This window comes from Hyla sarda, chromosome 10 (genome assembly GCF_029499605.1).
Source record: "Hyla sarda isolate aHylSar1 chromosome 10, aHylSar1.hap1, whole genome shotgun sequence".
Classification (NCBI taxonomy): Eukaryota; Metazoa; Chordata; class Amphibia; order Anura; family Hylidae; genus Hyla; species Hyla sarda.
The window spans coordinates 121,803,840-121,830,329 of NC_079198.1; the positions used below are offsets into that span (position 1 = coordinate 121,803,840).

Sequence of the window (26,490 nt, forward strand, 5' to 3'; positions counted from 1 at the left end):
CCTTATATCCCGACCCCTATCCCCATCCTCATATCCCGACCTCATGTCCCATCCTTATATCCCGACCCCTATCCCCATCCTCATATCCCGACCTCATGTCCCATCCTTATAGCCCGACCCCCTATCCCCGTCCTCATATCCCGACCTCATGTCCCATCCTTATAGCCCGACCCCCTATCCCCGTCCTCATATCCCGACCTCATGTCCCATCCTTATAGCCCGACCCCCTATCCCCGTCCTCATATCCCGACCTCATGTCCCATCCTTATAGCCCGACCCCCTATCCCCGTCCTCATATCCCGACCTCATGTCCCATCCTTATAGCCCGACCCCCTATCCCCGTCCTCATATCCCGACCTCATGTCCCATCCTTATATCTCATCCTCGTATCCCGAAGGGAATGTGGCATTGCAGGGGCGTGACTTGTGGGAGGGGGCATGATTTGGGGCCGAGCTGTGATGAAGAGATATGGTTGAAGGACCTGTGTATCTATTACCTGTCTTCCCCTTTTGCTTTTCACTGCAGCTTAAGGGTGCGTTCACACTGCGGAATCTCCGTTCGCAGAATTCAGCACCCTAAGGGTATGTTCACACTGAGGAATTGGAATTCCGTGGTGTGAACCCCGAACATTAGTGTGAATGGGTCTCCCACGGACCTGTTCACATTGCGGAATTTCGACGCTCATATTGATATTCATTCTTTTTTATGCGGAAGTCTGCGAGCCCTGCATTGCAATCCATGGTGACTAGAGATGAGCGAACTTACAGTAAATTCGATTCGTCACGAACTTCTCGGCTCGGCAGTTGATGACTTATCCTACGTAAATTAGTTCAGCTTTCAGGTGCTCCGGTGGGCTGGAAAAGGTGGATACAGTCCTAGGAAAGAGTCTCCTAGGAATGTATCCACCTTTACCAGCTCACGGGAGAGCCTGAAAGCTGAACTAATTTATGCAGGATAAGTCATCAACTGCTGAGCCGAGAAGTTCGTGACGAATCGAATTTACTGTAAGTTCGCTCATCTCTAATGGTGACGGCGCTAGATTCAGCGGAATTCAGCTTGCGGAGATTCCGTTCACATTCCTCAATGTGAACATAGCCTTACTTGTTCAGAATGTCTGCTGCCTACGTACTCTCATGGAGAGCTAAATCCCATCCAACACAGATGATTTATACATGACAAGCAGCTAATTTTTATCTTTAGTATGAAGGTTTTTGCCTCCTCTGGATCAACTCAGTAGGGACTCATTAGGGTTATAGGTTGAACTTGATGGACTCTCGCCTTTTTGCAACCTTATGAACTATGTTACTAACTGTGAGAACTGCTATATGCCATATACCAGTTGTCTCCAAATTGTGAACCTCCAGCTGTTGCATAACTACAACTTCCAGCATGCCCAGACAGCCAACGGCTGTCTGGGCATGCTGGGAGTTGTAGTTTTGCAACAGCTGGAGGTTCACAGTTATGACACATTGATGGCAAAATCACCACGTATTATTGGCTCGGTCTTGGCACCTGTTGTAAGGCTGCATTCACACCACGTTTTTGCAATACAGTTCCCGTGTACGGTTTTTGATTCCTTAAAACCTGACTAAACTGTATCAAAATGTGTGTACAAATTTCAACCCGTATACAGTTAAAAACCGTATACGGTTTGCAAAATTATGTCCTGTTGCATCTGTTTTGTAAAAAAAAAAAAAAAAAAGTATAAGTTTCTAACTTTTCACTCCATTTTGTATAAAGTTTCACTTGTTTGATTGAAATTCCCAGAAAAAAAACTGCAAAGTCAAAAACCATATGGTCAAAACCGGATGGAACCGTACACACATACAGTTCTGTACGGTTCCCATTGACTCCCATTAGAGATGAGCGAACTTACAGTAAATTCGATTCGTCACGAACTTCTCGGCTCGGCAGTTGATTACTTTTCCTGCATAAATTAGTCCAGCTTTCAGGTGCTCCCGTGGGCTGGAAAAGGTGGATACAGTCCTAGGAGACTCTTTCCTAGGAATGTATCCACCTTTTCCAGCCCACCGGAGCATCTGAAGACTGAACTAATTCACGCAGGATAAGTCATCAACTGCCGAGCCGAGAAGTTCGTGACGAATCGAATTTACTGTAAGTTCGCTCATCTCTAACTCCCATGTTAAAAAAAAAAAGTATACAGTGTAATACAGTTTTTCACTCGGACCAAAAAACCTGGTAGACTACAGTTTTGGGTATGGGAAAAAAAAACTGACAAAACTGTACAGGATGCAAAACGGACACAACCTGATGCATCTTTTGGCATACGGTTTTCAATGGAGAGTCCATGCATACGGTTTTCAATACGGTTCCGTACGGTTTTCACATTGAACACGTATACGGGAACTGTATTGCAAAAACGTGGTGTGAATGCAGCCTAATCCAGTTTGTCCCCTGTGCCTGTGTACCTTCTTATCATACAACCTTGTAGCATGCTGGGGGTTGTAGTTTCACACAGCTGGAGAGTCTTACATTTTGACATAGAATTCAGAGCATTGTATTCACTTTCCAAGAGCCCCTCTAGGTGGCGTCATTGAGCGGCATGTAAGGTCTTATCTAAGTCCTTGTGTGACTGATGCGGCTGTGGTAGAAGAGCTGTGCTGCCTGTGTCCTTGTAAGCGCTGACTCTTCCTGTGATTCTTCTCATGATGTAAGACGTCTTATTGTCCCCGCCGTTCTCCTTAGTGACCTTTTCAATAGCGATGTTCTTTCTCTCCTTCGTTTCATCCCATATTACACACTTTCTAGTAACATCAGGGGATGATCAGGACGTGTGACCTTTTGCATCCCTCCACGTGCGCACGTCTCCTATGGAGAATTCCTTTAACTGATATGTTCTGCGTGTAGAGCCCACACGGCCGTGTCTCCTTTGTTGTCGACAGTTGTGTAGCTCTAGGTAATATACAGTAGAGGTTCATGTCTTATCCAGCCCCATGTGCAATTGAGGCTCCCAAAGACCCCTTATAAATACATTTTTATAGCACTAACATATTCTGCAGCACTTTACAATTCTAAGGGAACATGTACAGACAAAAATCTCTCCATATCACCGCGTCACACTCAGAGCTCTGTCCCTTCTCCCCTCCTTTCTGCTCAGGATAAGACCAGTGATGTGAAGGGTGGAAGCTCATATTACTGGTCATTAGATATTAAGGGAGAAGGAAGCCTTACTTGGTCCACAGTAGCTTCCGATAGAACAGGCTCACTGCTGTCTTATCTAAGAAAGGCGTCTTGTGACCTCAAAATATGATGAGCGTCCATCTTCACAGCCTTAATCCGTGTTATCCGCGCTGCATTGCTCTAGGCTGCCATGGCTTCCTGGATCATTAAATAACTGGTTCGACAGAGAGAAGGCAGGTAAGAACCCCTCAGGCCATGCTCTCAGCTGACCGGGTCCTGATCAGCTGCATCGATCAACCGGGATCCTTTTATTTCCTTTTTAGATGCCGCAATCCACTTTGATCGCGGCATCTACGGAGTTAATGCTAGACATCACTGTGAACTGTTATGTCCGGCATTAGCCTCTGGTCCCGGTTGCTCATAGCAGCTGGGACCATCCCGCTATGACATGCATTGATAAAGGCAGTGCCAGATAAAGGCAGTAACCCAGCCCATGCCAGTTAGCAGCTAATTTGCATATCAAGAAGAAAGAAAATAATGGGCAAACAGCGCGGCGGATCCGGGCATGGTATGCATCAAACTGATCAGCATCCCCTGCACTACCAGCGAGTACCGCTGGTTAGTGCGGGGAAGCAAGCTGACTGTTTTCCTTTAAGGGGTTAAGTGATATAATAGCCAGAAGTAGTGTTGGTTGTTGGTGTCAGACGGGCTGATCTGAGTTTTTCAGAAACTGCTGATCTGGGATTTTCACGCACAACCATCTCTAGAGTTTACAGAGAAGGATCTGAAAAACCGAAAATATCTAGTGAGTAGCTGTTGTGTGGATATCAGAGGAGAATGGGCAGACTGGTTCGAGATAACAGAGAGGCAACAGTAACTCACATAACCACTCCTTACAGTCAAGTTATGCAGAATACCATCTCTAAATGCAGAACATATCCAACCTTTTAGCAGATGGGCTACAGCAGCGGAAACTGTAGAAGTACTATTGTGGTGTCCCAGTACCACATTTCATACGGTACTTATTTATCTATGGGTCCCCGTAGCCAGAGTCCCTAGAACTTAGTAATCTCTGTTAGTCAGTCCGCCCCTAGTCGCCTCTATTATAGTATATAGATTTCTAATTTGTCCATAGAATAATGTATATAGTAGTATTTCTGTATATAAATGGTTAATTACCTGTTTCTATTAGCGTTGCAGGACCTGTGGGTCATGTGACAAGGTGAACTCTATGGTTTTAGCTTAAGGGCCTTTGGAGGCACTCTTACGTCAGTAATCCCATCACACCATGTACTGGTGAATGGCAGACGTTCGGACCAATCAGAATCGCCACGCCCCCTGCCCATATAAGGGAGTGGCAGCCATCTTCTCGCTCTCTTTCTCCTGTTTCTTTATGAGAGAAGACCTATACTGCAGTAATCGCAGTGAGTTAGGCCTGAGCCTTGCGGCAACGGCTGAATGATCTAAATTATAGAGTGTGTCATCCCCTAAGCACTCTGCAGTATCACCGGACCCAATATTTCCCCTAAATCCGGACGGATCTGCATATCACTCCCTAAATTCAGAGACTACAAGTTTAATGCAAGGTCCGCAACTTCTTCCAGTCGCTAAGCAACCTAAAAACTGTTATATGAGACTGTTACTACGCATTGGATATTGCAAGCACTGCAGTAAAGTTATTCAAGTTCAAGTTAAATCTGCTTGTGGACCTTCAGTCATTTCATTGCACCTATCGCTTCTGGGAAGGGCGGCGATAGGCCGGAACATAGATCCAGCATACCAGCCCTCACCCTGGCGTCACGAGTGACAGGGTTAATATTAACCCCTTATATACCAACACCATACCATCCCTACCATACACCCCCCAAGGGCTACCACACTATGAAGGTGTAACTAATAAAGTGGCTGCTAAGTGTAAAGCAGCAGTTCTGGGAGTGGGGATCATGGAGAATACTACTTTCCACAGCTGATAACTGCAGACAATAGATTGTTTTACAGTTGAAACCACTGATAAAAAATAAACGTAATGCCGACCAGCTAAACCTTAAATTATCAAATAACATTATCAGATTAAGAAAGAAACAGCTGCTGACCCCCTCTTGCACGGTCAACGCAATCGTGGATCGGCAGAAAATGGGCACCATGTGCAAACACGTTATCGTAGCCAGTGATCTGCACCATACATTTAGTGTGTTGCCCTTTTTGGTGCGTCATTCCGGTCATTAGGAATGTGGTAAGTGGTTTCCTTTATAGGAGTCTGTGACACCGCGTCTTTGCTGTTCACACCATGCCTTCTGTGAATTGTGCAGAAGTGACAGCTCTCACTCACACAGAACCCAAATAGCTGCTGAGTAGGAGTGTGATCCGTGACTAGATGATTGTTTTGTGCTCACGACAGGGTCCGGGAAGTGCGATACAAGAAGTCGGGATAACATCCCGTACGGTGAGTCAGCTCCTTTATACACTGTAGTTATTATGTGGGTTTTTTCTCACATTGTGAACAAGGGGTATTATGTAAATGACAATGAATCACTATAATGAAAAGCTCTTCAACTTTCAAATAAACTTTGTTTTTGTTCTCTTACTATGCTCCACATCTCTGCTTGCTTTCAGTGGATGCAATTATTCAGCGGCTGAAGACCTTGCACGCGTCTACACTGAATAGTAGCTTTATTAAAGGCTACTGCCCACTCACGGTTGGATCTTCTCTATATGGAGATCAGACCCGTGACCCTGAAGTCATCTGTTTTCTGTGGATCAATTATATTGTAGGTTCACACGCAGCGCATCCGCAGTGTATTTGATGCTGTGGATGTGCTGATGACTGTCCCTAGAGTGAGTCCCCTGCTGTGTCCCTGTGTGTCTGCTCGTAGCAGCAATTCGCACCTATGAGCAGACACACAGGGATCTGCGAGTCATGTGCGCACATCGCATCGCGGACATCGTGGTCCCTCTCGGCCTAGCTCAGGGAGCAGGGGGAGCGACCGTGATGTCCGCGAGTAAACTGCACGTGTGTGTGTGAATCGCAGACAATGCAGGACACACAGGCTCAGTCTAGGGACTGTCATCAGCACATCCACAGCGTCAAATACGCTGTAGATGTGCTATGTGTGACCCTACCCTTAGTGTGAACTCTCATTAGATGGGAAAATCCAGTGATCGGAAGGACTTGGAGCGAGGTCTGATTATCGGGGAGAATGGTACAATCAAGGAAAAGGGTTATGTTAAGGGGATTGTGTGGTGGAAACAATTTATGGCTGAAGGGGGTAAAAGGAGAAAGTCAGGAATTGTTCTGATGAACAGGCAGAGGACAGTCAGAAGACTGTAGCCAAATACAACACTGGTGTCCAGCTATTATGCAAACCCACAACTCACTGCACCATACCATGAATGGGCTATTACAGCAGGTGACCAGCTACAGCACCATGGTGTCTAAGGGAAACAAAAAAGCAAAACTACAGGGTGCAAAAATTGTATCAGTGAACAGCGGGAAAAACATGACCTGCTCAGAAGGATCCAGATCTCTGTGGGGAAACATGGCCTTGTCAAATGGATCCAGATCTCTGTGGAGAAAATGACCTGGTCAGATGGATCCAGATCTCTGTGGGGAAACATGGCCTTGTCAAATGGACCCAGATCTCTGTGGAGAAAATGACCTGGTCAGATGGATCCAGATCTCTGTGGGGAAACATGGACTGGTCAGATGGATCCAGATCTCTGTGGGAAAAACATGGCCTGCTCAGAAGGGTCCAGATCTTTGTGGAGAAACATGTCCTGGTCAAATGGATCCAGATCTCTATAGAACAACATGGCCTGGTGAGATGGATCCAGATCTCTATAGAACAACATGGCCTGGTCAGATGGATCCAGATCTCTGTGGGGAAACATGGCCTGGTCAGATGGATCCAGATCACTGTGGAAAAACATGGCCTGGTCAGATGGATCCAGATCTCTATAGTGAAACATGGCCTGGTAAGATGGATCCAGATCTCTGTGGAACAACATGGCCTGGTCAGATGGATCCAGGTCACTGTGGAGAAACATGACCTGGTCAGATGGATCTAGATCTCTGCAGAGAAACATGGCCTGGTCAGATGGATCTAGATCTCTATAGAGAAACATGGCCTGGTCAGATAGATCCAGATCTCTATGGAGAATCTTGACCAGGTCAGATGGATCCAGATCTCTATAAAGAAACATGGCCTGGTCAGATGGATCCAGATCTCTATAGAGAAACATGGCCTGGTCAGATGGATCCAGATCTCTATAGAGAAACATGGCCTGATCAGATGGATCCAGATCTCTATAGAGAAACATGGCCTGGTCAGATGGATCCAGATCTCAATAGAGAAACATGGCCTGGTCAGATGGATCCAGATCTCTATAGAGAAACAGGGGCCTGGTCAGATGGATCCAGAGCTCTGTAGAGAAACATGGTCTGGTCAGATAGATCCAGATCTCTATGGAGAATCTTGACCAGGTCAGATGGATCCAGATTTCTGTAGAAAAACATGGACTGGCCAGCTGGATACAGAAAAACAATTATTGCTTTGTCAGATGGGTCCAGATTTCCGTGGCACCATGCTGACGGGAGGGGCAGAATTTGGCACAAAAAGCATGTACCTTTTTTTGTTGGGTGTAAACAATTCAGCGAGGTGAAGGAGATGTAATGTTTTCTTAGTACACCCTGGCTCCTTTGATACCCGTGGATAGGCATTTGGACCATTTGGCTTATCTGAACATTGTGGCAACTAAGTTCATCCCTTCATGGAGGAAGGAGACTATGAGCTGGACAATACATCATCCACCAGGTTCATCCAGGTATACATGTATTAGCTTCAGGAACATGACATTGCTTTCCCGGCCTTCACAGTCTCCAAATGTATTCTATAGACCTCTCTAGGATGGGACTTAAAGGGGTACTCCAGTGGAATTTTTTTTTATTAAATCAACTGGTGCCAGAAAGTTAAACAGATTTCTAAATAACTTCTATATAAAAATCTCAATCTCTCCAGTACTTATCAGCTGCTGTATGTTCCACAAGAAGTTCTTTTCTTTTTGAGTTTTTCTTTCTGACACCTCTGTCCCTGTCAGGAACTGTCCAGTGCAGGATTGGTTTGCTATGGGGATTTGCTCCTGCTCCGGACAGTTCCTGACATGGACAGAGGTGTCAGCAGAGAACACTGTGGTAACCATAGAAACATAAGTGCCACTGATACCTCACAAACATAGACCCTCAGAAGGACAATGAGGCACCTGGACAGGTAGCCAAGCAATCTCCAGCAGCGGTGGTGCTAGAACAAAGCGAACAGTAGTCACCAATATGAATGCCAAAGAAAACAAAGGTGCTCTGCACTCCCCGCTAGATGCTGGTTATACGGCTTCCATCTCGGGCAGATACTCCGGCACGGCTCTCAGGGCAGCGTGGGGCGCTCAGAGGCGACTGTCTGAAGAAGCGCATTCCTATGCGTGAAACCGCCTCTGAGCGCCCGGCAGTGTCCTGAGAGCCGTGCCGGAGTATCAGCCCGAGATGGAAACCGTATAACCAGCATCTAGTGGTGAGTGCAGAGCACCTTTGTTTTCTTTGCCATTTATATTAGAGAGCATTGTGGTCAGACAGAAAAGAAATACAAAAAAGAAAAGAACTTCCTCTGTAGTATATACAGCAGCTGATAAATACTGGAAGGATTAAGATTTTTAAATAGAAGTAGTTTACAAATCTGTTTCAACTTTCTGGCACCAGTTGATTTAAAAAAAAAAATCCACTGGAGTACCCCTTTAAATGGCTTCTCAGACCATATCAGAACCTCCATCTAATCTGCATCGAGATGGGCCGATATCCCTGCTGAACGATTTCTCAACCAATGTCATGGCAAATTGCTGTGGTTCTGAAGACCGCAAGATGTCCGACATGCTTCTAGATGGAGGTGGTGGTGGGGATGGGGGTCTTCAATACAAGATTATAACAAGGTTCCCAGTTAAATTGATCCCCCAAAAGTCAGAATGTTTAGTACTAATAACCTACAAGAACAGTCGATCAGAGACATGTACTGTATTGTCTGGGATATTTTCTTCGGCTCGGTGAGGTAATGTGCGCGTTTTGTTCAGGAAGTCATTGCGGATCAGAATCTTCTGCCTCTCTCCTCCTCATCCATGAGACCACTTGTCTTATTTACAGCTAAAAGACCCCATTGTATTGGGGACACACAGTCATCTCATGTCGGACCCTCGGGGAGCTCTGTTACTAATGAGACTCAGAAAGAAGAGAGAGAATTCCCCCTCCAGTCTTATTCTTTTGCTCGGTGATGGCAGGCGACTCTCCGCGCAATACATCCCACAATGAGCCCAGTGATTCTGACGTTCCCGTGCCCGCTCTGGTATTCTTTGCTTTTTCTCTTTTTGTCCTTATTTAAGGATCATTTCTAAGCGCCGCTGTGAGTCAGAGGTGACATTTAAGGGGAATTGACAATATTAACCACGGCTCTTTTTTGTGTGCAGAGGATACTTATTAGCAGGAAACATTTTCTCTTCAGCTATTAAAAATTTTTTTCTTGTAAAAAAATCTTTTTTTAAAAGGTCTTAAATGTCTTTGTTAAATCAGTCCTCAGAAAGCTCTGGCATACTCCAAGGTGGTGTTTCCTAACCAGTGTGCCTCCAGCTGTTGTAAAACTACAACACCCAGCATGCCCAGACAGCCAACGGCTGTCTGGGCATGCTGGGAGTTGTAGTTTTGCAACAGCTGGAAGCACCCCGGTAGGAAAAACACTGCTTTTCCAATCTAGGCTGCATTCACATCTCGTTTTTGCAATACGGTTCCCGTATCCGGCTTCAGTGTAAAAACCGTATTGCAAACCGTATGTATAGACATGTCATTGAAAACCGTAGCATCCGGTTGTATTCGTTTTGCATCATTTACGGTTTTATCCATTTTTTTCTCCGTACACAAAACCGTAGTTTACTACGGTTTTATGTCCAGGTGAAAAACCGGATACAACCCGTATACGTTTTTTTTTATTTTTAAATGGTGGTCAATGGGAACCATACTGAACCGTATTGTGCGTACGGTTCCATCCGGTTTGCACAATACGGTTTGGCAGTTTGCACATGCGCAGTGCATGCCGAAAGTTCTTCCCACAAATTGAACAAGAAGAACTTTATTTAATTAAGGACAAACATAAAACCGTATCCATTTTTTTTCTTCCAAAAAACGTATTAAACCGTATGCAACCGGACATCTGTTTTCAAACCGTATACAGTTTAAAACCATCCAGAGGTATATACGTTGTATACGGTTCGGAACGTTTTTGAGACATACGTTTTTTTTTTTACAAAAAAACTTATACGGGAACCGTATTGCAAAAACCAGATGTGAATGCAGCCTTATTAGTAGTCGGAAGTTTCAGTACGGACCTTCTGACGTGTGGACTAAGCGGCAAAATCCCATTGCGATCAATGCAAGCGGAATCTGTACCGAATCTCTGTAGTGTGAACAGGACTTGTAATTGTGTGTAATGAAAGTGTGTGCTCAGGCAAGTGGATGGGTCCTCTATATGATATGGCAGCGTATAGCTGGGGGGAAAAAATGGCGCCCCTTTTTTTTATATGATTGCCTTGCTAAAACTTGTGGCGCTAACCCAGCTGGCAACATTGACTACCGGGCTGAAGTATAACTTCCTACTGCATATACAGAGCCCGCTGTAGCACAAGTGGGAAGTTTTTATATGTTTATACTAATAGATTTTTTGTTTTGTTGTTTTGACACATTCACACACAAAGCACAATTACATGATAATTACTATGTCCCTATTGGAATTTACTTAAAGGTGTACTCCAGTGGGATTTTTTTTTTTTTAAAGCAACTGGTGCCAGAAAGTTAAACAGATTTGTAAATTACTTCTGTTTAAAAAGCTTAAACCTTCCAGTACTTATCAGCTGCTGTATGCTCCACAGGAAGTTCTTTTCTTTTTGAATTTCTTTTCTGTCTGACCACAGTGCTCGCTGCTGACACCTCCTGTCCATGTCAGGAACTGTTCAGAGCAGGAGTAAATCTCCATAGTAAACCTTTCCTGCTCTGGAGCAGTTCATAAAATGGACAGAGGTGTCAGCAGAGAGCACTGTGGTCAGACTGGAAAGAAATTCAAAAAGAAAAGCACTTCCTGTGAAGCATACAGCAGCTGAAAAGTACTGGAAAGATTAAAGTGGTATTCCAGGAAAAAACTTTATTTTTTATTTTTATATAACAACTGGCTCCAGAAAGTGAAACAGATTTGTAAATTACTTGTTTTAAAAAATCTTAATCCTTCCAAAAATTATCAGCTGCGGAAGTTGAGTTGTTCTTTTCTGTCTGGCAACAGTGCTCTCTGCTGACATCTCTGCTTGTCTCAGGAACTGCACAGAGTAGAAGAGGTTTGCTATGGGGATTTGCTTCTACTCTGGACAGCTCCCGAGACAGGTGTCATCAGAGAGCACTTAGACAGAAAAGAACAACCTTAACTTCAGAAGCTCATAAGTACTGAAAGGATTAAGATTTTTTTATAGAAGTAATTTACAAATCTGTATAACTTTCTGGAGCCAGTTGAGATATATATATATATGTGTAAAAATTTTCCTGGATAACCCCTTTAAGATTTTGAATAGAAGTAATAAAAAAAAGGATTTTCCACCGGAGTACCCCATTAACATTATTTATTGACTATTTAAGCCTTTATCTTTAGGTGTACAGCACTTTTTAGAGGCATAAGGCTCACCGTATGATCGCACTATGCTCTATTAGAGTCATGTGAACCCTATCGGGGTTGTATTATTTACAAGAATCTAGTGGTGGGATTAGTCGTTGGCTCTCCGGACATGTTGGGAGTTTTAGTTTGGCAACAGCTGGAGGCCCACTGGTTGGGAAATACTTGTGTATATTGTCGATCTTGAGACTATAAAGTGGAGTCCCTTCTATATTAATCTTCCTTGATGACTTGGAAGCTGATGTCCCCTTCTTCCTGTCTGATATCTGACCCTATCCTGGCCGGAGATGAGCTGGGATGAGGTATCAAAGAGGATGTTTCGGGAGTAGCTGGAATGATGAAGTGAGTGACATCGTCCTGATATTACTGGATAACTACGTATTATGTTCCCAAGGTAAAGCTGCAGAATTTAGCAGACAAAACTGTGCAATACAATAGTCCTGTGTGTACTGATGTGTATTCTTCACCAGAATGTGGCCTGGGTTGTGTTAGTTTAATATATTCTAGATCAACTTTGTTATTCTTCAGTTATTATTTTGTTAGATTGTATATTTCTTAATTACAAATAACCAAAGAATTAGGATTTTATAGATAACATAAACATTTACCAGCTAGTTACTTTTTGTAAATGCTGCCTCGCAGTCTGTTATTGTCATCGCCTTAGGTGCCAGGTTTGGTGAAAATGTAACTAACAAATTCCTAAATTCATTCACCCCTAGAGCAGATGCTTATATTATCAAACTCCAGAGCAGGCCCCTATTTTATCAGACTCCAGACCAGACCCCTGTATTATCAGACTCCAGACCAGACCCCTGTATTATCAGACTCCAGACCAGACCCCTGTATTATCAGACTCCAGACCAGACCCCTGTATTATCAGACTCCAGACCAGACCCCTGTATTATCAGACTCCAGACCAGACCCCTGTATTATCAGACTCCAGACCAGACCCCTGTATTATCACACTCCAGACCAGACCCCTGTATTATCACACTCCAGACCAGACTCCTGTATTATCAAACTCCAGACCCCTGTATTATCAGACTCCAGACCCCTGTATTATTTGACTCCAGACCAGATCCCTATATTATCAGAACCTGGGCCAGACCCTATACTATCAGACTCCAGACCAGACCCCTATATTTTTTGATTCTAGACGACCCCTGTATGATCAGACATGACCCCTGTATGATCAGACACTAGACTATACACCTGTATGATCAGACTATAAACCTAACCCCTGTATAATCAAACCCTAGACCTGACCCCTGTATGATCAGACCATAGACCTGACCCCTGTATAATCAGACCCTAGACCTGACCCCTGTGTAATCAGACCCTATACCTGACCCCTGTATAATCAGACCCTATACCTGACCCCTGTATAATGAGACCCTAGACCTGACCCCTGTATAATCAGACCCTAGACCTGACCCCTGTATAATCAGACCCTAGACCTGACCCCTGTATAATCAGACCCTAGACCTGACCCCTGTATAATCAGACCCTAGACCTGACCCCTGTATAATCAGACCCTAGACCTGACCCCTGTTTGATCAGACCCTAGACCTGACCCCTGTTTGATCAGACCCTAGACCTGACCCCTGTATAATCAGACCCTAGACCTGACCCCTGTATGATCACACCTTAGGCCTGACTCCTGTATGATCAGACCCTGAATCAATCATAGAGTGAGAAGGGGCCAGTGGTTGCAATACAGAGCGCTCTTGGCACCTAATAGGATGATCCTGCCCCCTTGGCACTTGCTTAATACTGCTGACACATCTATTTAATTATTAGTCCTCAGAACAGACCCCCAGCATCAGGGCCGTGTAAACTATGCTTTTCTCTACAGAAAACATCCTAAGGCTGACCAACATCAGGACATTGGTTGATTTACTATTACTAATGCACTAGAACTTGTAATTGGTACCTGGCTTAATTTGTTTAAAAAGTGTTTGGGTCCAAATAGGGGTGTAGCAAGCGTAAATTCTGGTGCAGCAGCCTCCCATTCTTTTCTGAATCGCAAAATTCATATTCTGGACTCCACTATGTCCGAATGGTCCTAACACCCACTGATTGAGTCGCTGCTTGTCGCACACAGAATTTCTGTCTATAACTTTTCCAAACTGATATTTATTTCTAAATGGGCCCTTCAAATGTCCATCTAAGTTTGCACTTTCTAAGAAGTAGATAGTTTTAGTAAGTTCCCTGAGTACAGGGAAATGCTCTCTAAACCTTTTGTTTATACTGAGAAGAGGAGTTGGGGAATTGCCCTCTGTTCCCTGAGCTGGAAAATAGAGAACAGCATCAATAATAAATATTAAAGGGATATTCAGAGTTAAATGAACTTATCTGTTGTCCTGTGCATAAGGAATAAGTGTGAGATCACAGCAGTCCCAGCAGTCGGACTCTGATCTGTAACTCCATCCTGTGAATATGGGATAAGTTAGTATAACTCAGAATACCCCTTTATCGCACTGAGCCTTAGTTATAAAGCAACTGTAGCGGTTTATGACAGTAAAGAGGTTATTGTCAGTATACCTGGTCGTGGTCTATGGCAGTTAATGGGTTAAAGTAAGGAATAAGGATCCTTAGTGTAGGGCAGTGGAAGGGTTAATGCTTCATACCTAAGGTCCAATGGTTACTGAACAATCGAGTCTTCACTCTTATCCTGGTTTTAATGTCCTGTGTTCTCCTTGTACTGGTCATATAAATGGTTGCAGGGAAGGGATAGAGAGGACTGTTCAGCAGTAACTGTATGGGACAATGGTGCCGGACACCTAGAAGACCATTGTAATGTAACAATTGAGATGTGTGTATATCTATATATATAAAACTCAATGGGGGACATGTATCCTTATTTGTGTATGGTAGAAGCAGTTTACCCCTTTTGCTGAATTCTAAATTATGCGCAGAAGCTCTAAACTTATCAATCAAGCGCAATGAGTTTCATAAATTGTGGCGAATATAGTAATCTCCTCAATCCACTCTTTGAAAAATGAAATCGATGACTTATAGCATCTTGCTACGTGCAGTCCAAGATGGCTTATATTTGCGTTAAAAATATGGTAATTGCGCAAGATTTCTGCGTGTAAATGAAATGTACGCAGTTAGTAAATTTGTGCGTACTAAATATGTCACTCCAAGGTAAATGGAAACCTACACATCTGGAGGAAAAGCTCCACCAGAATGTGCGCAAAAAAAGACGCAAAAAAACAGCTTGAGCTAAATTTTGCCTTAAATCTTTGATCCATGTCCCCCAGTGTGTGTGTGTGTGTGTGTGTGTGTATGTGTGTATATATGTGTGTATGTGTGTATGTTCCAGCATCACGGCCAAACGGCTAAAGATATTAACATGTAACTTGGTCACATGTTACTTATATGTCCACTTAAAATATAGGATAGTTAATTTTACCCTTAACTACCCCCATTTGTGAGGGTTGGAGTCCCATGCAAATCAATGGGAAATGTATGTTCCGGCATAACTTCCGTACAGCTGGAGATATTTCGATAATACCTGGTCACATGTTACTTAAAAATATATGATAGTTAAATTAACCCTTACCTACACCCTTATATAAAAGATGGGTTTTTGTTTCAAGTCCCATGCAAGTATATGGGACTTCCAGTACCTTATTCCACTCCGCTCCGTATCTCCTGGTGAATGTGTCAGTCCGGCTTGCAAGCCACACCCCATCTCACAAAGACATGCCCACTGTTTAAGCCCCACTCCCTTTATTTTCTACCCTTTTTGTGCAACGGTCTGGCTTGCAAATCACTCCCTTTTCCACAAAGCCACGTCCCCTTCTATTTTTGGCTTAGAATATCTTCATCACAACTCGGTCCCACCTGAGGACAGAATATGAGGATGGGACATAAGGACGGCATATGAGGTTGGGATATGGGGACAGGGTATGAGGACAGCATATGAGGATGGGATATGAGGACGGGATATCAGGTCGGGATATGGGGACGGGGTATGAGTACGAGACATAAGGACGGGACATAAGGAGGGGATATGAGGTTGGGATATGAAATCGGGATATGGGGATGGGATGTGGGGTCGGGATATGACAACAATATATGGGGATGGATATATGAAGTCAAAAGTTTCCTCCTTTGTTGATTTTCCTCCCCAACAAGGATTAGAAAGGAAAAACCGGGCAACACCGGGTACTCAGCTAGTGTGTGTGTATATGTATGTATGTATGTGTGTGTGTATATATATATACTGCATATATGTATACAGCATATAGGATCTTATATATGACTTTATTGTTCTCCCCACTACAATGTCTCCTTTGATTAATTATTTAGCAGTTCTTACAGTAGCTATAAGACAAGTGCTGGGATATGTCATTCTGTATTGACTATTTTTTATCTTTGATCATCCTGGATAACTGGTTTCCGGACAGCTGATATCTTAGGGAATCTTGGCTTGTAACCAGCAGTATCTCAGAGGCATTAGTGCCATGGGCACCGAGCGTCCCAGAGTGGATTCTTCTATTGCATATTCTCTTAGCAAGAAGCAATCTTGTATCCCAAGGTATACATACATATTATAAAACAGTGCTCTCTGGCCTGTGGTTCTACCGAAAGGTTCAAAACTACTATTCCCATCATACCCTGCCAGCCGAAGGGAGTTGTAGTTTCGAAACTGTTGGGAGAGCCACAGGATAACGAACACTTCCATAGAGGCCTCAGCTGACCGGGCACGATGGGAATTGTAGTTTTGAAACGGCTGAAGAGCTACAAGTTATGGGACCCTGCCATTGGGGAACTGTTGCTTGGATACTGGCCTGATCATACTTTCCTTATCTTAAATTGGACTGCACTGCAATACCAGACACAGCCATGGACAAGAGTGGCACTAGGTCTTGGGGAGGGGGAGCAGAACCTTTTTCTTATTTTTTTTTTCCCGATTTTATGTCTTATTATGACTCTTTGTCAACTGAGTTTCGCAGCTGCAGGTAGTAGTGAATATTATGTACATTATTAATATGATGTATAATATTATGTATTTTATTATTAGTATTATTATTGTTAAGAGCAAAGAATGTCCAGCGCGGATGTCAAGCAATATGAAAATTTATTCAGCCATAACACCAAACAATGACAGGTGACGCGTTTCGGCCGCAATCAACGGCCTTAGTCTTACAAACAAAGTGTGCACATGGATCTCTTTTATGGAGGGGAAAAATGGGGATCCACCCATGGGAGGATCTCCCAGGGTTTAACCCATCATTCTCCTACATATGACATACATTATAAGAACCAAGGTCCGGTTCGGTCCGAGATGCGGGAGGGGCGAACGTGTGAGCTGTGCCATATCGATTATCTATTGTATTATTATTGTTGTATAGTTTTTAATTGGTATTATCATTCTTATTATTATCATTCTTCTTATTATTATTATAGCTAGCCGAATCCGGAAAACCCAGATTCAACCCGGAAATTTGGATTTTACCGGCTCTGCGAACACTCGAGCAAGCCGGTAAATAACGTGAAAAACCTGAAAGCATGTTTTTTTTGGCGGACGGAAGAAACAGGGCGGCCAGGGGGCGGTGAGATGACGTCTGGACATCAGCAGATCACATGATAACCCAGGTCTATCATGTGATTTGCTGCTTATTGTGTCAATCAGCACAAAGGCCAATAGGACACAGCAAGAGGGGGGGGGGGGGAATTTTTACACAGATAAGAGGGCAGTGACGTCACCCGCTACATTCAGAGTGCTGGACAGAGAGAGACACAGAAATAGGGACAGTTATTGATTAGAAAGATAGAGAGATACAGATTAGAAAGCCTCTGAAGGGCTCATCTTTTGCTACCACAAATCTGAATGTGGTGAGCCGCGGGGGTGCGATGTGAGGTGTATGGGGCAGATGTTGTAGCCCAGGGGCAGATGGTGTTAACCCCTAAATGTTCGTGACACCAGGGCGTGGTTTTATCGAGAACCACCCAAACGGTAGCACCGCTAGTCCTAATTAGGCAGGGCAAATAAGAGTCCAAGGCCAGGTCAGGGTTAACGGTAGCTTTACTGAGGTAGACAGATGGTACAGTCTATACAGCTAGGCCAGGATCCCGGAGAGATGATCAGTAACACAGGGGACCTCGCAGCTTGCTGGGACTTGCAGTGACTTTGACAGACTTTAGCGCAGCCACGCTGACTATAATAGACTTGACTTGACTGAATATAGTGACAGCAGACAGAGATGACTTGACTTACTGACTTGTGGCTGTAATTTAGGCTTGAGGCCTCCAGATGTGCTGGACACTGACCCTGAGATGTCTGGACTGAACTTGTCCTCAGGATGTAAGAGAGAGATTGTAGTACCTCCCCCTCTTATAAAGGGGGCTGAGCATGGAGCCCATAGGCTAGCTGCGGGTCATCTGGTCAACTGGTGCTCTCTGGGTGACAAAACATGTGACTTTAACATGTATAAACCATTACCATGTGATCAATAACCATGTGACCATATCAAAGGTCCTTTACACATACTATACAATTATACAGATTATAGGGGTACAGTGCAGGTGAGACCGGGGGATGTGCAGGGACTCAAGCTGATAGGACTGATATGAGATGCATATCCCATACTGGGACATCACACAAAGCCTTTTTCAAAGCTCATTCCTGCATATACCTAAATTGAATAGTGTTCCTGAACCAGCTACAGTAGCCATTGAGGTGCAGTGATCTGTGCCACCCACCCACAAAGGGTGGGGCTTTAGGGGCTTATTTCATTGCCATGTAACAGGACATAGTCCTGAGCTACCCTTAGGCCCTGTCAGGTTGAGACCCTAAGTGACCTGGAGGCTCCCCTGCAGGGTCTCCCCCTGTTGTTTCCAGAATGTTTTGTATACTTCTTTAATGTATAGACAGGATCCTAATGTATAGATAGAGCAGAGGACCTGTGAGAGGTTGTCTCAAGGACCTGTAAGTCTGTCACATGTTATGTTATGCAGTCACATGATTTGTTGTCACATCTTCTCCCAAAGAGTACCAGCTTAACTTATGACCCGCAGCTTGACCAATGGGCTTTAGTCCAGCTCCCCACTATATAAAGGGGCGGCCATTACAATTCACTCTCTTCTGCGGCAAGCAGCTCTTCTGAGATCAGTCTTTACTGAGAACCAGCAAACACCAGAGATCTCAGTGCAAGTGATCAGCTACCTGGAAGGCCACAAAGCTACAGTCATTCCAGTAAGTCAAAAGTCTATGTCTGCTGTCACTACAAGTAGTCAAGTCCTGTACACATTCAAGCCTCAAGATAATTGTCTCAAGTTTATTACAAGTATAATTGGTTCCAGCAAGCTGCGAGGTCCTTCTGAGTTCCTGGCCACCTCTCTGGGAATCTGGCCTTAGCTGTGAAGATAATTCCATCTGTCTTAAACTCAGTAAAGCCTCCGTTAAACCATAACTGGTCGTGGACTCTCCTTTCCTTAACTAGCCATTGGAATAGCGGAGAAACAGTTTTTGTGGTTCAGGTACCAAAAACAACTCTGGCGTCACGAACACTAGGGGTTAATACCATCTGACCCCACCAACTATACCGCTATACCCGTGGTCCCATACACCGGTGGTCCAACACAGCCAGTTTGAGTCAAACCAAGCCGAACCGAACTCGCGATTCTCGAAAAGTCTGGCGAACCGAACTTTTCAAAAGTTTGCTCAACTCTAATTACTATGTAGTTTATTATTCTTTATTATGATGGATATTATTATAATTTTTATTATTATTGTTTGTTACTACTAGGGATCGACCAATATAGATTTTATAGGGCCGATACCGATAATCTGTGACCTTTCAGGCCGATAGCCGATAACTTATACCGATATTCCGGTATAAATTATCTGCTATTTACCACCAACACACCCCCCCCCCCCCCTTGGCCCTGCAGAAGCCGCTGCAGATCAATGATTTAAAGCGGGCGCTTTAAATCAATGAACTGCAGCGGCTTTGGCGAGGCCAGACACTGCCGCCGCCCGCTTCTCTCCCCCTGCCTGTCCTGGGGTCCTCCTTAGTCCAACCACCACCGCCACCACCTCCCTAATGCCCCACCTCCCCGGCCAGAGACCGCCACCGCTGACCCATTGCCTCCCCCATCCCCGGTTTTATAATTACCTGGGGTCCACGCTACTTCTGGCTCCAGCGTCGTCCTGCGCTGTCACTGTGCACACTGACGGTGACGTCACTCGTCATTGCGCAGCGCACAGCAATAGCGCAGGACACCGCAGGAGCCAGAAGTAGCGCGGACCCCAGGTAATTATAAAACCGGGGATGGGGGAGGCAATGGGGCAGCGGCGGCAGTCTCTGGCTGGGGAGGCGGGGCACCGATAATGTCCAAAATCGTGAATATCGGCCAAACCGATAATCGGTCGATCCCTAGTTACTACTATTAATAATAATATTAATAATAATCATGATGATAGTAAACTAGAAAAAAGAATAATGATCCCTTTTTTTTTGCCCTGTGCTCTGTATCTAGACTTAGTCACGTTTCTGCCCATTGACCTGCCGTAGAGTTCAGCCTCAGCACCCGTAGGCGTCAATTCTCTCCACCGCCATGTGGATGACTACTCATGTGCTTATCGTTGCAGTCATCTGTTCTCATTGAAGGAAATTATTGGTAGTGTCACAGGGCTCTTTTAGGTGAATCATGTTCATAGCGAAGGGGGGGGGGGGAGGCTGTTTCCTGAATCAAAGCAGTAGGTGCACATAGAGAAGAGCTGTCTATGGGTCTGCGGCTTAATCTGCTTCATTCATGTGAGATGAAAGGTGATTGATGACACAGAAGACGCAGCGATGATAAACCTCCTCCACCGCCTCTTCCATAACCGGCAGATGTTCAGCCTCCACTTTTGTCCCTGTTGTATCCCAGGACCCATCTTGCCGAAGCTGTGTAAACTAACTGCAGCGTAGAGATCCCATTATTACACCGGAACGCTCTTAGGATCTTATGTTATCTGCATAGAGCAGTGTTTCCCGACCAGGGTGCCTCCAGATGTTGCAAAACTACAACTCCCAGCATGCCTGGACAGCCTTCAGCTGTCCAGGCATGCTGGGAGTTGTAGTTTTGCAACATCTGGAGGCACCCTGGTTGGGAAACACTGGCATCGAGAGCAGGAACACTGTTCTCGAACCCCCCAATTGCTGAGCGTGCACAAATCCGTAAAGCCTGTGCTGTGAGCCAGTGATATATCGTGTGCGCTGATGTGTACGGGTGACGGACGCCTCTCTCCGAAGTCCCTTTTATTCCTGGTACCACGCGCCCGTCATCCGGTTGTAGGTCGTCTCTCTCTCGGCATCTATTGATTTCAGTGTAACTAGGCCAAAGGCAGATCTGCATTCCTAGTGCCGGGGACATTGAGTATACAGTGATGAATGTGGCTGGATGAAGTCACTGAGATCATCCAATAGCGCCGCAGCTTTCAGCGAGGTTGAGCAGCTTCTGCAGATGAGCTTGGCATCACACACACTGTCAGAATGGGGGCAAATCCCTGACAGGCTCTAGTAATAAGTTCCTGTGTTTTTTGGAGTGAGGCGTAAAGGTGAGTGCGCTGGATGGGATTTGCATTTTGTCGGACACGGCTTTCTTGTGAATGCATCCCCCCCCCCCACCCCTTCCTCTGCTCATCTCCCCGCACTGTCCCATACAGAAATCTCATTGCTGTGACCTCTCCTCTTCTCGTACCTCTGCACCAAAATCTCCCCAACCAACATCCGGCACTTCCTACAAAACCTAGATTCTGATACACCCCCCCTCCCACCACCCAAAACCATTGCAATGGGCAGCACTCGGGAGTGTGTCCAGCTCGAGCCTCATACGTCTCAGATCTCCCTGAGCTAACACCACTCTCCTCAAAGCACCTCTGTGCTCCTCCACTACCATGGTGTTCATGGGGACCTTTCCAAAAATTACTTTCTACAATAGTATCGCTTCTCGGCCTTTTGGCTAAGATCAAGTGTAGTATCTGTTCTTATCAGTGGTTTAGTCTTTGCCATTGATGTAGGATGGATGCTGCATGGAGGGGGAGGTGTACCGGGGCGTTCCGGGGCTGGTGCCACATAACCAGCTCAACGGCTGTCCTGATGTGATCTGTTTCTTCCGGGTCTCGCCATGAGGTAGAGGGGTGTAGAGCCGAGGTACTTCTGTGCCTCGGGGAGTGGTGACACTGAGGTGCCGAAACTCACTGGGTGTTATAACTCACTGAGTGAACGCACTGCCCCATTACTCTTCACCTTTGGCACTCACCCTTGGTATCCCGGCCTTCTGGCTAGGATCAGGGAAATTTTTATAGATGCGGCTGGATGAACGGGCAGTATATCTGCACTTATCCACTTATTTATTATTTTTTTGTTTGTTACTGTGCCACTTTTATGTGTTGTTTTGTACACAGGATTGGCAGGATGCGGTAGCCCTTCTGGGTTTCCCTCCTGGCGGTCTAGGGGAGGTGTGTGTGGCCATTAGGTTCCTCACCTCCCTGCAACCCCTGGGCATCTTTGCTTCGGTTAAGATGCCATCAGTATACGGCTCCTCGGCTGATGCCTAGGTTGAAGCCAGGTGCATTTTTGGCCCCTTAGTAGCTTCGGTGAACCTGGATCCTTGCAAGTGCCTTTGGCCCGGAGGTGAAGGGTAGGTTTGTTGGGGGGCCTATCTCCTGTCGGAGAAGGGCTTAGCGATAGACTGCATCCTTTGTGCACGTTTTTTTTTTTTTTTTGTGTGACACGTTTGCACTTTTTCTTGCACTTTGGGTGATAGAGAGCACGCGCCTGAGCTCTTAAAAAAAAAAAAAGTATCCTGGACTGGGTCTAGGGGAGGTGTGTGTGGCCATCAGGTTCCGCACCTCCCTGCAAACACCCCGGGTCCTCCTGCATGGGCAGGGTACCAACCGTTATCGGCTCCCCGAGCAGATACCTTGGCTAATGCCAAGGGGGATGCCGGGAGCATTTGTTGTCCCTTAGTAGCTTTGGCGAAAAGGGACATGGAACCTGGAACCTCGCAGGTACCTTTTTGGTCTGGAGCCGAATGGTAAGGTTTGTTGGGGGGCCTCTCTCCTATCGGAGAAGGGCTCGCGATAGACCGCATCCTCTGTGCATGTTTTTTTAGTGTAACACGTTTGCACTTTTTCTTGCACTTTGGGTGATTCGAGAGAATGTTCCTCGGCTCTTAGATAAAAAAAATATCCTGGACTGGTGCTTTGGCACGAGTACCGAAACTGTTTTACTGGTTCCATGGTGGCAACCTGGATAACGCCTATCTGCTCGCCGGGAAAACTTTTCGGTCCTTGAGTAGCTTCGGCAAAAGGGGACATTGTACCTGGAACCTCGCAGGTGCCTTATGGGTTTGGTTTCGTTGGGGGGGGCCTCTCTCCTTTCGGAGAAGGGCTTGTGATGGACCGCATCCTTGTGCACGGTTTTTGGTGTGAACACTTGCACTTTTTACTTGCACTTGGATGACTCGGGAGCACGTACCTCGGCTCTTTGGGGCTTATCGATTGATGCCCATTTACCATTTCTAGGTATAGCGAACCTTGGCTGCATTACCCCTCATTGCAGTCCCATTTGTTTTGCTGCATCAGCTTTTATTGTAGGGTGTAACTAGTAATATAGCGTGCCATACTATACCTATAGTTGTTGTAGGCAAAATAATGTAATCCAGTAGCACTAGAATGACAGATAACATTTGCAGTTGAATCTGCTAATTACTCTACAAAAACTCTTAAATGGGCGCTGTCAAATTTAAAATCTTTTTATACGTTGTACATGTTGACAAACATTAACCTTTCTAATATACTTAATTAAAGGGGTACTCCGGTGGAAAACTTTTTTTTTTTAACAAATTTAAACAGATTTGTAAATTACTTTTGTAAAAAATTAAAAAAAATTAAAAAAATCTTAATCCTTCCAATACTTTTTAGCAGCTGTATGCTACAGATTAAATTCTTTTTCTTTTTGAATTTCTTTTTTGTCTTGTCCACAGTGCTCTCTGCTGACGCCTGATGCCCGTATCAGGAACTGTCCAGAGCAGGAGAAAATCCCCATAGCAAACCTATCCTGCTCTGGACAGTTCCTGATACGTGCATCAGGTGTCAGCAGAGAGCACTGTGGTCAAGACAAAAAAGAAATTAAAAAGAAAAGAATTTCCTCTGTAGCATACAGCTACTAAAAAGTACTGGAAGATTTTTTAATAGAAGTGATTAACAAATCTGTTTAACTTTCTGGCACCAGTTCATTTAAAAAAAAAAAAAATGAGTTTTCCACTGGATGTTATCTCCGGTGGAAAATGTTATTTTTATAGAAATCATGGCTTATAAAAATGAAATACCACTAGGGCTCCCCTTACCCCATAAGTGAGGGCGGGGCTAGCACTCCTCTGTGCTCACTCCTGTCCTATCAGACTGCAGCATGAAAACAGAGAGGAGGGGGTTACAGAGCAGCCTGCATTGATTGGATGAAGAGACCCAGCAAAGCCCAGCAGACTCAGGGAGGAAGTGAATATATGGTGAGTGAGGGCAGGCTCAGTGCTTGCTTCGGACACGCCCCTTCCTGAACAATGGATGTCAGAATGAGTGAGCAGCAGAAAAAAGAGGGATTTGTGAGCCAAATACAGAAGCTAGACACATAAAAAGACATATACAGCATCTGCATTACCTACTGAGTAACACATAGAAGCATTATTTTTTTTCTGTGATGTTACAGGTACGCTTTAAAGGGGTACTCCTGTGCCCCAGCATTCTGAACATTTTGTTCAGAACACATGGAGCGGGCCGACGTGACTGTGATGTCACAGCCACGCCCCCCATGATGTCACACTACGCCCCCTCCATTCAGGTCTATGGGAGGGGTGTGTCAGCAGTCACGCCTCCTCATATAGACATGAAGGGAGGGAGCATGGCGTGACATCACCAGTGGGGTGGCTGACCCCAGTGCTGCAGGAGATTGCAGGGGGCCCCAACGGTGGGATGACCGCAATCAGACATCTTATCCCCATTAGATGTCTAGCAGCAGAGTACCCCTTTAAAGTTTTTTTTTTATCAGAGCTCCAAATCTCCGGCATAGACAAAGTTTTAAAGGGTATATCTTAAGACTAAAACTGATGACATATTCACAGGATAGATAAGTATCTTATCGGAGTGGCGGTTAAAGGGGTACTCCGGTGGAAAACCTTTTTTTTTTTTAATAAACTGGTGCCAAAAAATTAAACAGATATGCAAATTACTTATATTAAAGAAATCTTAATCCTTCCAGTACTTATTAGCTGCTGAATACTACAGAGGAAATTATTTTCTTTTTGGAGCACAGAGCTCTCTGCTGACATCATGAGCACAGTGCTCTCTGCTGACATCTCTGTCCATTTTAGGAACTGTCCAGACCAGCATATGTTTGCTATGGGGATTTTCTCCTACTCTGGACAGTTCTTAAAATGGACAGATATGTCAGCAGAGAGCACTGTGATCATGATGTCAGCAGAGAGCTCTGTGCTCCAAAAAGAAAATAATTTCCTCTGTAGTATTCAGCAGCTAATAAGTACTGGAAGGATTAAGATTTTTTTTTAATAGAAGTAATTTGCATATCTGTTTAATTTTTTGGCACCAGTTTATTTAAAAAAAAAAAAAAAAAAAAGTTTTCCACCGGAGTACCCCTTTAACCGCCACTCCGATTAGATACTTATCTATCCTGTGAATATGTCATCAGTTTTAGTCTTAAGATATACCCTTTAAAACTTTGTCTATGCCGGAGATTCTATGCTGGAGTTCTCCTTTAGACCAGTGTGTGAAACGCCTGTCTAAGTAAGTTCCTCCCTTAGTAAAACCCCCCCCCCCCCCGGGTTGTAGTTATAGAGTTCTGGACCCAGATGTGACAGAGGAGCCTATGAGCCTTCTAGATCAGTTGTCGCCAAACTGTGGCACTCCAGCTGTTGCAAAACTACAATGCTGGGAGGGCCACAGTTTAAAGACCCCTTGCTCTAGATCACTGTTTTCCAACCAGGGGTGCCTCCAGCTCTTGCAAAACTACAACTCCCAGCATGCCTGGACAGCCGTTGGCTGTCCGGGCATGCTGGGAGTTGTAGTTTTGCAACAGCTGGAGGCACCCCTGGTTGGAAAACACTGACCTATACTATATACTACTATATAGTCCAACATGCTGGGAGTTGTAGTTTTGCAACAGCTGGAGGCACCCCTGGTTGGAAAACACTGACCTATACTATATACTACTATATAGTCCAACATGCTGGGAGTTGTAGTTTTGCAACAGCTGGAGGCCCACAGCTTGGAGAACACTGCTGTATTATTTAGTTGTAGTTTTACTAAAGCTAGGGAATAATCAGCAGCAACAAAGCCTGTATATATATCCGGCCTCCTATATTCTACACACTCTGATGCCTTGTGAACATAACTTGAAGCCGACGTCCTCAAACCTGCAGACTCTGCGGACTGCTCAACTACACATCTTCTTCTCAGCAGAAGGACCTCTAGTGGTGATTTATATATTTGTTAATCAAATTGGTTCAGACATAGTGGAGGAGGAATGGTCATTGAGAATAATCAGATTTTTGTTGTTTTTTGTTTGTTTTTTATAAATATAATTTTAAGGCTTTATTC

General features: G+C 44.8%; 1 protein-coding gene and 1 non-coding gene across 7 annotated transcripts in view; both read left to right on the forward strand.

Moving 5' to 3' along the window:
- The window catches only part of GRAMD1B (GRAM domain containing 1B), a 271,033-nt gene that overhangs the window by 44,004 nt on the left and 200,539 nt on the right, over positions 1 to 26,490 (forward strand). The window contains exon 1 of one of the 6 annotated variants that reach the window (XM_056543516.1): positions 21,376 to 21,435. The exons of the other annotated variants lie outside the window; for them this stretch is intronic. The gene's annotated coding sequence lies outside the window, so the exon portion shown is untranslated. Of the gene's footprint in view, positions 1 to 21,375; positions 21,436 to 26,490 lie in introns of those variants that run through there. 6 annotated transcript variants of the gene reach the window in all.
- LOC130294769 (U2 spliceosomal RNA) lies at positions 21,820 to 22,006 on the forward strand. Its single transcript, XR_008848625.1, has one exon. It is a non-coding gene; the product is annotated as a U2 spliceosomal RNA (small nuclear RNA).